This window comes from Zootoca vivipara, chromosome 1 (assembly GCF_965207765.1).
Source record: "Zootoca vivipara chromosome 1, rZooViv2.hap1.1, whole genome shotgun sequence".
NCBI lineage: Eukaryota > Metazoa > Chordata > Lepidosauria > Squamata > Lacertidae > Zootoca > Zootoca vivipara.
In genome coordinates this window covers 45508653-45521888 of record NC_142582.1, presented here as the reverse complement: position 1 = coordinate 45521888, position 13236 = coordinate 45508653, and positions in this window count along the sequence as shown.

Genomic DNA, 13236 nt, shown 5'->3' with positions numbered 1-13236 from the left:
TGGGGAGAGAGAAACATGCTGTTTCAAGCCGTGCTTTGCTCCCACAGAACCAATATTTGAACATAGGACATTTTATTTTTGAGAGGTTCAAATCAATATATCGAAGGGGCGAAATGTCTGAAATGTCTGGCACATGCTGAAAGCAATGCTCTTCTTCTTCCTCTTCTTCTTCCTCTTCTTCCTCTTCTTCCTCTTCTTCTTCTTCTTCTTCTTCTTCTTCTTCTTCTTCTTCTTCTTCTTCTTCTTCTTCTTCTTCTTCTTCTTCTTCTTCTTCTTCTTCTTTCTTGCTTTGGGTCAGGGGCCTCATTTCAGATTTCAGTAGGAGAAAGACAAAGTGTATTGTATCAAAGGAGGGGGGCACCTACTGCAAGATTCAACAACCCCCCTTTCAGACATAACACAAGCACATACAAATTGCTCTGGCTGCAAAGCTGGCAATTGAATCTTTATGTCTGAGTACATGATTTGAATCATGCTTCCTGTATTGGGACGGACATGCATTGGCTGTTTAGAAGAGCAGCACTGTTTTCTACACATAGGCATTTACTCAACAGTGGGCACCATTCTTTCCTGCAAAGCACCATGGGATATTTAATTCTATCTTAATGGCTAAGATTTCTGGGTAAAGAGGGGATGCCATTCATACAGGCTGCCTTTTTGTCCCAGTTTAACGTTAGGATAATTCCATTGTTTTTAATGGCAGCATTCCTGACTTGTAGCAGTGTAGATAGGAGTAAAAAAACAAAAAAAACACCCACCAACAACAATCCATTTCTTTAATGTCATTCCAGCATAGATTTGGGAATAACTTAGTAAATGATTCTTTGTTTATGTAATTAGTATAATTACTCAAATTACATAATTGGGGCAATTATTTGGGATCACGTAACCACAGTGTGTAATACGCCATGGCAGAGAACTTTCTACTTGCCAAGCAAGCATGTATCCTGCGATCTGCTGCTCACTTTCAAAATTATCCTACATTCCCCTCCACCTTCCCCAAAATAAGAAAATATCACAATCTGTGTGCAACCATTGCCATCTGATTATCTGATAGGTTTTGCTTTGGCTGTTCCTTTGAACAGGAGGAAATGGATTACTAGAGGGAAAAAAATGGCTTATGGTAGGTTGTGAAATATTGCCCCCCCCAATATTTTATTCAAGTTGGCACCACTGAAGGGCAGTGATATAAACTGCTTCCACACTGCCCAGAGTCCCTGCTTCTCACCAAGCAGCTTTGTGATTTATGAGGTAATATGGAGCACAAAGACAATTTAATATTCAACCAATATAATGTGTTTGGGCCACACACGTTATGTTCTTGTTGGAGAGTTACAATAAAGTTTTTGTCTAACTTTCTGCCTTCAGTGTTCTTAAAATCTTTCATGACGGGAAGACTGTTTCAGGAAATAATGATAATAAGTCATTGCTTAATGTGACATAGAAGCCAATTCCTAGGGGCTGAGGTCCCTTTCCCTCTCCCAACAAAAATATTTGATGGTGCTGAGCCCTGTCAAAGTTGATGGGCATTGCCATTCAAATGGTGTTTGTGCGCCGTATCTTGTGATTGATTATGTGGGGCGAGGCTTACCTGCCCCCATATTTTATTCAATTTGATTGGGGGGGGGAGTAATTAGGTTTGGTGTGGATTTGCATGTGAACCTGCCTAATCCAAAACAACACGCAAGCTGAAACACAACCATCCTTCAAAATTTGCACTTCCCTGCAATTTGTGAGGCAGTTTCATGGACCAAAAAGTGTGCATAAAAAAATGAACATATTGATATAATATTCATAATATACAAAGGTGCATTATATGAGGGGAAGTTGTTTGCCAAAATGGGCAGGCAAGGGCCCACAGCCCAGCTCTGGGAGGAGGCGTGTGGTTCCTCAGCTGGAGTAGGCTTGGAACAGGTGAGGGTCACATGTCTCATCAAGCCCAGGTGCTGCAATCAGCAGGCAAAGTACAAAAGGGAAGCAGAGCTGAAGGGCCGTGTCTGCTGAAGTGCCCATGTTGATGGACCTTGGTGCTCTTGGGGACCTCTAAAGTGCTGTGCTTTGGGTTTGACTCTGGACTGTTTCCTGACTGTTGGACTTCAGACTTGGCTACTTGGATAGACCCTGGATTGTGTTCCCTGACCTTTGGACTTTGCTTGTGAGGATTGGCACTCTCCCCCCCCCCCGGACTTTGAACTTTGGACTTGACATACTGACTTGCTGCCAGGTAGGCCAGGGGTTCAGGACAGAAGAGGGCAAGAATGTGCAATTGCTTCATTTGCACATATTTTGGCTCAGGTAATGTGGGTCATTGGGAAAGGAAGTAGACCTGAGTGACTGTGTAACCTGTGTAGATTGTCTGGTAAACCAAAATAAATAAGGTGACCATGTTTACAGAGTCAGATACACTGGCGTGATCTGGCTGCATAAATGCATTCTCCAAGGACTTGCTTACTACCTCTGCTCTTCTCTTCAGCTCTAAAAAGGAAGTTTGAAGCTCTCGCCAGGGCCAGTGCATTGGTAGAGCTGCACAAATTGAATTCACAGGGTTTGCTGTGAAATCCGGCAGGAGTACCTTATAGATAGGCCCTGTACTATTCTTCCTTGAGGAGAGAGAGGGAAGCAGGTTGGCTTGCTGACTGGGCAGCACTAGTTGATTGGTGCATCTTTATATTCTGAGACTTGCCTCTCTGGAGAGTGGTGGATAAGCTTTGGGCTTGTGGTGTGCTCAGAGCAGATAGGACTTACCATGCACATAGCTCCTTCCATAAGAGCCAACTCTTAAGAGCCAAGGTCCCTTTGGTCACCTCAACAAAAAAATTGAGGGGAATGCCCCCCCCCAAGTTGATGGGCATTGCCATTCAAATGGTGTGTGTGTCTTGTGATCGGTTATGTGGGGTGGGGCTTACCTGCCCCCCCAATATATTTTTTCCAAAAAAAATTAAAGATGATTTTTATTAGATTTTCCAAATAAACAAAAAACAACCAAACAAAAACAATTACATTCCATCTTAGATTCCCTATCTCAGTTCCTTACGCTCTGCCGAGCTGTGACTTCCCTCCCTCCCGTCATTCGGCTTTATTTCTCACTCTTGTCCCGCAGTTCCTTTTTACAATCGTGTATAGATTAAGTTCGTAGGATTTATTTCAGTCCTGCCAGTGTCCTTAAACTTCTACAGTTTTTCTCCATATAGTCAATGAATTTACTCCATTCCTTCTGGAACTTTGTCTCTCCCTGGTTTCGGATCCTACAGGTCAACTTTGCCAGTTCTGCATAGTCCATCATTTTCGTCTGCCACTCCTCAATCGTTGGTATCTCTTGTAATTTCCATTTTTGGGCTAATAAAGTCCTCGCCGCAGTTGTAGCGCGCGCGCGCGCGCGCACACACACACACACACACACACACACACACACAGGCACTCCTGGCTCCCTCTCCTAACTTACTTGTGGCCCCACAAACCATCATGATTGAAGGAGAGGTGGCCTGGCGGATTTAAATGAGAAGGAGGTTTGTCCTTTCTTTGGGGGTGACTGGGTCTGGAGGGAAATAAACATTTTGAGGAAAGGGGAAATGGAAGAGGTTTTTTTTGGGGGGGGGGAATTAATGTTGGGCTATCCATGTGGGAAAAATGCTCCCTTGTTCCCTGCATCTGTATTGAGAGATATACTGCATCTGATCATGGAGATTTCATTTCGGAATCCAGGTTGACAGGATAATCTTCATTGGGAGGAGCTGGCATAGAGCAAGTAAAAGCGACTTTGGGTTGGTGGAACTGATGAGGAAACGTGATGAAGAGAGCATGGCTCCAGGATTTATTCAGGGCAGGAGTGATGTCATACGCCCAAACAGTTAATGGACTGTCCCTGATCTGGCAAGTGAATTAGGTTTTAACAAGGCTTTCACATGTTATTGTTGTTGGGGACAGATTAGCACAGAAGTCAGAGGATAAGAAAATAATCAAGTAGAGGTTAGTCTTTTCTTTGATGGTGTTCCTACTTCACATTAGTACTTTAAATGGTAACGCTTCTTAGCGTTTCAAATTAAAAGCTAAATGTTGCATTTCAACTAGCTAAGGCTTAGTGTTTTTTACAGGTTGAACCCAATGTGGTCAGAAGTATTCATCACTGAGCTCAATGAGTCTTTTCCCAGTAAACTATGCACAAGATTGCAGTCATTCTGGTCCTCATAAAGTGGGCTATATCTTATGTACTGTTGCTTTTTTGTTTGTATGTACATATACCTGTGTGTACACACAAGCATATGCATACATATGCACACACATACACATTCTGTGATGAGAGTGGTTTGGCAGGATATATGGGACTTGTCATCACCCTCATTTCTGGAGTGCCTCAGTGATTTTATATAATTAAGATTCAGATACTGCCAGTGCTTTAGTGCTTTTTTTGGTGCTAATACTCACCAGCATGGAGTACTGTCACTTTTTTTTGTTTTGTTTCTCATGGCAGCCATATTGTAGGGATAACCATGGTCCTTTTATCAAGATAGGAGTACCAGTGCTTCATTTTTTCACCCATCCCGAAAGCACTGGATACTGCTTTCCTAGAGTTGAGATCACAACTGCTGTCGACATGAGCAAAGAGTCCTAGGGTGTTTCAGCCACACATCCTTGCTGACTACTTTGACTCATTCATTGGTCTTTTCTCTTGAAGGCAGCAAAGATTCACCAGAAATAGCAACCTTGAGATGAAAACTTGGTGAGTCAAAACTCCTTCATCTTGGAAGAGACAGCTGATTCTCTTTCAACTCACTCCCAGCTCTGAACCATCCCTGGACGTGGTGTGTGTGTGTCTGAAGGGAGTTCAGGGGTTTCAGTTCAGCATCACAGATTATGAAAATAGAACGGTTTAGTGTTATTATGGTTTAGAATTATTTGAATGAGACTCTCAGGCTCATCAGAATCCCCCCCCCACCTCTGGCACACCTGTGAGAAGATTGAAAGCTTTCACCTCCACTTTCAACTAACTAAACATTATGGCAATGTTTGAATAAGAACAAACTGTGGTTAGTCTTAACTATGGTTCATTGAACCAAGCCAATTTCAAACCATGGTTTATGAAGCTGGCTTGTTTCCTTAAACCTTAGTTATGATTAACCACACTTCAAGGTTCAGGTGACTGGATGTAAACACTAAACCTGCAGTTAAGTGAAAAGGGAAATGAAAGCTTCCAATCTCTTCCTTTTCCCTTCCGGCATCGGAGGAGTCAGAAGGGAGAAGACAGATGCCCAAGACTTGAGCACATCCTCATAGCTGCCAAGTTTTCACTTTTCTCGCGAGGAAGCCTATTCAGCATAAGGGAAAATCCCTGTAAAAAAGGGATAACTTGGCAGCTATGCATCCTGCTGAACTATAGTTTATCTTTATGTCTGAACCAGGCCATTGTGAAAGCAACAACCATTTGAGAAGACCATATAAAAGACAATTTCATTTGCTAGATATACTCAGACTGTGGCAAACACCCTACCTGCTGTGCTGTAATGGGTACCCCTGGCGCATGATACGAAGTGAGATGGTTCCTAGATAAATCCTCCAAGAAGCCAAGAGGCCACAATAAAGGTGCTTGATTAAAACTCATTTGCCAAGATTTATTAAATAAAATAGCAATGCAGTTTGGGAAGGTGAGAAAGAGCTGATAGAGAAGTGTCATGAGCCAGCCTACATGTTGAGACACTCTCTAATTATATATTTATCCAACTTGGTGCTACACAGCTTGCGGGGTGGGGGGTGGGGGTGGGCAAGAAGATAATTAGAGGTTATGAAAATGTCAACATAGTGATATCATGGTACCTAAATATAGTGATTTTTTTCTGAAGCATTTTGTGTTGGTTAAGATAGAACTGAAGATAAAATTTGATGCTGTTCATTCCTCAACACAATATCTGTTTCTTTGATACAAGGGTGGGTTGGATGTAATGAAGTGTAGCTCTCCTATAGCAGTTTCTGATATGGTGCAGCTTGAAATCTCGCCTTTTCTGTGCTTTTCTAGATTGGGGATACCACCACCACCACCTGGTCAAATAGTACATGAGCCTTTCCCAGTTCTAGTGTTTGGGTGCATAATGGCCAATAATCAGGGAAGACCACTGAGTTTTCTCTTACGAGCTTTTAAAGTACTGTCGTGGTTGAAATTCCAAATACACATATCTCACTCCTTGCTCCTCCCCCCAAAAATCCCCCAAATTGATAAAAAGAGGTATTATAAATGTAACCACATTTTGACATATTTTTCTGCTTCCCATCAAAATGAGATCCGACCTTGAAACTGACTTCTGAACTGTGTTTCAGATGACAGGAGATGGACATACAGCTAAGCTTGGTGTACCAAGTCAGTCACATCACTACCATACATTTAGAAGACTTTTATAATACTTTAACAGTCTTGGCTCCCCCCCCTCCCAAGAATACTGGGAGCTATCATTTATTAAGGGTGCTGGGAACTGGGGTTCTCTGTGGGGTCTCCTAACAACTCCCAGAACCCTTAACGAACTACATTTCCAGCATTTTTGTTGTTGTTGAGGGAAGCCGTGACAACTGATGGGTGCTTGAAATGTATGTGTGGATGTGTTTAATGGAAGGCAGGCAGCCTATGGGAAAGTTCTCTTGCGAGGCTTCTCTTCATTTGAATGGAGAATGTCATGGCAGATTGCGACCATTGCTGGCCAAAGGAGATAGCTCATCCAGGGAAGATGCCTGGGTGTATGCCTAATTGCTGCTTGCAGGACAATTAGGTTAACTGAGGGCAGGACATTTGTCCAGATAACCAAGCTTATCTCTGAATTCCCTGGATTTTATGGGTTTCAGTCTGATTCTGAGCAGGCCTACAGGGTGTTTTCTGGGTGGATTAGCTGGACCTCCACTGGAACAATTCCATCCCTGGTACCAACTGGACAGGAGGCCTTTTAAATTATTATTCCCCGCCCCCTCCGTGTGCCTCTAATTCCTCTTATCTACTTGCCTCTGCTAAGCCAAATAGCTCTGAAACGGGAATTAGCATTGGGTACATGACAGGATGGGTGGAGGACATACTTCTTGGAGGGGATTTGAAAGGCTCATGGACATGTCATAAACTGACTTTGAAAACCACTCCTCAGAGTGTGCTCGGCAGAGGGATGGTTTGTGTCATCTCCCCCCCCCCCCAGCTTCCATTATTTTATCAGGGGTATTAGTTTGGGAAAACAGGAATGTACACAGACCAGCACTAACAAGACAATGAACTTACATGACCTAATGTCTTATCCATCTTAAACCCTGACTCTGTATATTGGTGTTCAACCTCCAGAGTTCATTGGATTTGTACCGACACAAGAGTACAATTTGTTCCTTTGTTCTGGTATCACCAGCTCCTGGCACTGCTACCCTCTCAGCTGCCTTGAATCGGCGCAATTTTGCCTAGCTTTCTTCCTTATGTACTAAGTTTTCTATGCACACACAGAGGGGTTTTCCTGTGGGGAACATTCCAGCATTTTATTCCTGCTCACACAGCCTGAAGTGATGCAATCCTGGAACCGCTTTATCATTTTATTCTACAGACTCTTTACAACACACGGGTTCTGGAGAAAGGCCATTGCCGTACGCAGGGAGCCTGACTGCAAGATTTTGCAGAATGGTGTAGCACAAATGAAACAGCTGGCTCAAATTTAAAGCTTCCTGAAATGTCTGGGGCATTGGAAATGATTGAATTTGTTGCTGTCCTGTGACATTGGCTATGATAAATCACATGCATGGCTGGTAAGGCGGATTTCAAGGTCTTCTGTTCTTGCTTCTGCAAAGCACCTGGCAACATCTTCATCATAAAAGGGAGTGAGATGCCATCCCATTGATTTTTAGGGAAACCTAAAGTCATCCTACTTATGTTCAGTGGATGAAAAACCATACGGGAATGCTGCACAGAGCAGAGTTGCACCAGTAATGCAAAAAGTTGCTTGACTTAGGAGAGCTGAGAGGGCCAAGCAATTGCAAATACAGTTCCCTCTTCCTCCAGCTACAGTACTGAAGCCATATTAAGCCTTGGAGGAAGAGGGAGTTGTCTATCAAAGTGCCTGCTTGCAGCCTCTCTACCTCCTCAGCTCTGACCCAGTCAAGGACAGAAGGCGGAAGTAGCCCCTGCAATGACACCAGAGCAGAGGTGCTGAACAATTCCACAGGCTGTTTCTGTTAAATTCAATGGCCACCATCGTGGGTGGCTTATAGTGGCTCTGTCCCTGATCCCATCCATTCTCTTTGCTATTTGTAGACCTGCTTTATGCTTTCTGGTGCCTGGTAGGATTGGTGCTGCAGACGAACTGAATTTAGTAAGAGCATTTTCAGGCATCTGCGTTTAACATGTGCCAAAGTGGGTGGCAAAGTACCATCTGGTGTTTCAGTAACATCACTAGTGGGCTGGATTTTATTTTCCTGATGGGGTTTTCTGCTCATAGCTGCTTAGGTTTTCTATTAGACCGTAACCTTTCACAGGGGATTGTTTTATGCATGTATGCAGGCACTTGTGAGGTACAGCTGAATGCTCATTTCACTGTGGAACACAGGCTTCCTAAGATCTGTATACCACAGCAAGAACAGCAGCAGCAACAGCAACAAAACAGATTTTTAAAATCACACTGCAAGTGTTACCAATGGCAGGATACCTGTGCCCTCTGTTTCTTGTGAATAGTTCCCAGCTCTTCTGCAGCTGTGAATACATCACCTGTCTGTTACTGTTAAATGTTAAAGGTGTGCCTTTATTATTTTTTATTAAAATTGTTTGCCATCCTATACCCATAGATCTCAGCTCCAGTTATCAGTGATTGCAATTTCCATATCTCATTGCCATTTAGCTCCTACATTATAATTTCCTCTTCTTTGTAGTTTAGTCGTTTAATTGTGTCTGATTCTTTGTGACCCCATGGACCAGAGCATGCCAGGCACTCCTGTCTTCCACTGCCTCCCGCAGTTTGGGCAGACTCATGTTGGTGGCTTCGAGAACACTGTCCAACCATCTCATCCTCTGTCATCCCCTTCTCTTTGTGCCCTCCATCTTTCCTAGCATCAGGGTCATTTCCAGGGAGTATTCTCTTCTCATGAGGTGGCCAAAGTATTGGAGCATCAGCTTCAGGATCTGTCCTTCCAGTGAGCACTCAGGGCTGTTTTCCTTCAGAATGGATAGGTTTGATCTTCTTGCAGTCCATGGGACTCTCAAGAGTCTCCTCCAGCACCATAATTTGAAAGCCTCAATTATTTGACGATCAGTCTTCTTTATGGTCTAGCTCTCACTTCTGTATATCACTATTGGGAAAACCATAGCTTTAACTATACGGACCTTTGTTGGCAAGGTGATGTCTCTGCTTTTTAAGATGCTGTCTAGGTTTGTCATTGCTTTTCTCCCAAGAAGCAGGCGTCTTTTAATTTCGTGACTGCTGTCACCATCTGCAGTGATCATGGAACCCAAGAAAGTAAAATCTCTCACTGCCTCCATTTCTTCCCCTTCTATTTGCCAGGAGGTGATGGGACCAGTGGCCATGATCTTGGTTTTTTTTTATGTTGAGCTTCATACCATATTTTGCGCTCTCCTCTTTCACCCTCATTAAAAGGTTCTTTAATTTCCTCTTCTATATGCTTGCAAACTAAATAGTTCACTTCATGCATCTAATGAAGTGGACGTAAGTGCATGAAAGCTTATGACACAATAAATTAGTTAGTCTTTAAGATTCCATAAGAATCTTTGATTGTGTCTGCCGCAAGAGCTCGATGCAGCTCCCCCCTCCCCCCGGGGGTGGGGTGGGAATGAATAACATTGCATACTGTACATATTTTCTTCGGGGATTACCAGGTGCACATGCTTATGCCCTGTTGATAGCAGTCAGGGATCAACAAAGAAGCATAAATGGGCACTGGCTGCAAGAATGTAGCTTAATGTGATGCCAGCATAGTGATACTGCTACGTTCTACCTGCACAGGCTAAAAAAACTCCCTATACAGTGGTACCTCTACTTATGAATTTAATGTGTTACGAATGCACATTCGTAAGTCGGAAAAAATCGTAAGTCGAATCCCATAGGAATGCATTGGGAGAAAAAATTCGCAAGTCGAAGCAACCCTATCTAAACCGCATCCAAGATGGCAGGCGGAGCTCTGTTCGTAAACAGAGGTACCACTGTACTGTAATTAGAAAGACCTGTAGCTCAGTGGCAGATCACATGTTTTGAAAACACAGGACACAGACCTAGTCTTTGACACCACTAGTCTTTTCTAGACGTATTCTCCATGGATTTCTCTTTCCGCCTTTTAAAAATTATTCAAGCTAGCAGCCATCACTATATCTGGTGGTAGTGCATCTCAAATCTCAGCAACAAGCTACGGTATGTAAATAAATGTTCTTGTTTGTTCATCCTGGCTCTCCTGCCAGTTTCTCTGCATCGGCTTCTAAGCTCTACAAGATTTTTTTCAAAAAAATTTTTTTAGTAAATTTTATTGGTTTTCCTAGATACCTCTCACTCAGGTACACACACACACACACACACACACACACACACACACACCTGTACAGTAGCTAAAGGAGTCATCATAAAATGGAAATAGTGTTAGATGTAAGAATGCTGGGGCACTTTTGCACATCCATTGTAGGAGTGTTGCAGGAGTTGTTCTTCTGGTGGAGTGGAGCTGCTGGTCTCCCAGCAGCAGTGTTGTCTCCTTACCTGGAGGAAACACTGTGACCTGTGCAGTTGTACCAGTGGAAGCATCAGATGGGCTCGGCCCATGCACCAGTGTAATGCCATCAAAAAACTTTTCCACCCTCCAAGGCACTTTTAAATCTGCACATTTGCTGCTCTTAAGAAATAAGCAGTCAGCAGTGTCTGGTGCCCACTGGGGCTCATAGGGCAGAAGGCAGGAAGATCAACTGTGGGTGGAGTCAGAGCCAATGATAGGTGGGGCCAAGTAGTTTTGTCCCCCCCCCACCTGCTGAGTTCCACAAAGGCAGTGCTGGGACTAAGGATGAGGAAGCTGACAAGTGGTGCAACACCCTGGACTGGATGTGAGTAAAAAGGCAGTCAGATGGGGGCTGACTGAGGTCGGACTTCAGGTTGGAGGATCAACAACTCATGTGCCCAAATGGACCAGCCTCCACAATAAACAAAAATGCCACACTGCAAAAATAACTCAGGTGACTCACATGAAGATTTCCAGCTTCATTAGCAATCAGGTTGCTTGTTTGTACGGTTATCAAATTGCAAGTGAATGTGGAAACCAAGCTCAACCTGAAGGTGGAGGGATGCATGGTGATTTATCCTTTTGGTCACATTCACACCATACATCTTAGGTACCTAAGAATTCTGGGAGTTGTTTGTTAAAGGTGCTGAGAGTTGATAGGAGGTCCCTTTTCCCCTCCCAGAGCTAAAATCCAAAGTTGTTTGACAGTCAACCCCTCTCCACAGGGAACTCTGAAAGATGTAGCTCTGGGTGGTTCTTTGGGAAGTTCCAGCCCTGCCATTCCAAAGCTGAAATAATACTGAAGATCAATCATATAGAGCACGGGTGTCAAACACAAGGCCCGGGGGCCAAATCCGGCCCGCCAGACCTCGTCATGTGGCCCGCCGAGCGCCCCAGCCAGCGGGACCCAGCAGTGGGACCTTGCTGCTGAAGCGCCACGCCGACAAAGCGCCGACAAACAGCTGGGGCCGGGGAAATGCTTTTTGCCCCTGGGTCCCTTCGCGCTCTTTTCTGGCGCTGAATCAAGGCGGCGACCCCCCCTTTCTTTCTTCCTCTCTCTCGTTCTTATTCTTTCTTTCCCTCTCCTTCCTTCCTTCTTTATCTCTGTCTTCTCTCCCTCTTTCTTTTTCTTTCCTTCTTTATTCCTTCTTTCCTACTCTTCTTTCTCTCACCTCTTTCCTTCCTCTCTCCCTCCTGCTCCCTCTTTTCTTTCTTTCTTTCTTTCTTTCTTTCTTTCTTTCTTTCTTTCTTTCTTTCTTTCTTTCTTTCTTCCTTACTTCCTTCCTTCCATCCTTCCCAACTTTCTTCCTCTCCCTCATTCTTATTCTTTCTTTCCCTCTACTTCCCTCCTTCTTTCTCCCTTTCCGTCTTCTCTCCCTCTTTCTTTTTCTTTCCTTCTTTATTCTCTTCCTTATTTCCTACTCTTCTTTCTCTCCCCTCTTTCCTTCCTTCCTTCCTCTCTCCCTCCCACTGCCTCTTTCTTTCCTTCCTTCCTTCCTTCCTCCCCTCCCTCTCCCTCTTTCTCTCCCTCTCCTCAGAAACATAGGATGCTGCTTTATACTTCTGGCCCTTAAACCCTGGAACCAGGAGAGCAGCTTCAGTGAGCCAACCTCAGCTAGTCCCTTTGGTGAAGGGTGGTGGCTCACTGGCAGAACATCTGTCCTGCATGCAGAAGGACCCCAGCATCTCCAGGTACTAGTAGCTCTGCAAAGGTCCTGCATGAAACCCTAGCGAGCCTCCACCACCCAGTGCAGTTACCCAAAATCATTTTTCAATAAATTGTACAATAATTGTACATTTGAATATCTACTTGCCATTATTCTGACTATGTTTCTGCTTTCAGAGCTAGTTATTACTTACATTATTACAAAAAACAGTAATAATTGAATGCAGTGACAATAATTTATGATAATAAAGAGTGGACACATAGTCCTACAGATACAACCGGCCCTTTGAGGGTGACCAAACTGCTGATGCGGCCCCCGATGAATTTGAGTTTGACACCCCTGATAGAGGCTTCTTGAGGGCCTTCTTGATTAGGCATGAGAATTGCATCTCTAAGTGAGGAGCATGCAAGTACCTCTCAACAAGGTACTTAAAAAATACAAAACCTGCTTGGGAGAGGCGAACAACAATGGGCACTTTCCCTCTGCTTTTCTGGCTTGCTTTACTATTTGGCTTTTCAAAGACACACGAGAGGTTTTTAGGCACCCGTTGCCACAAAAATAAATGGGGAGTTTTCTCATTAGCTTCTAACAACCTCAGCAAATAAGTCAGTGCAATTCTGAGCACATATTCAAGAAGTCCTGCTGGTTACACTGAGACATTAGAGTCCCGTGTTGCTGTCCCTTGTTTGAGTCCAGACACAATGCCACTAGCATGTTGGTTATCTTTGTTGTGTCTTGGCTGCTTCTGCTTCTGTTCTGGTTTGGACATAAGCTTTAGATCATCACTCCCCTCCCCCAAACTCTTAAACAACACTGAGTAATTTTTCTCATGGAAATAAATGATAATTGTGGCTTTTAGTAGACT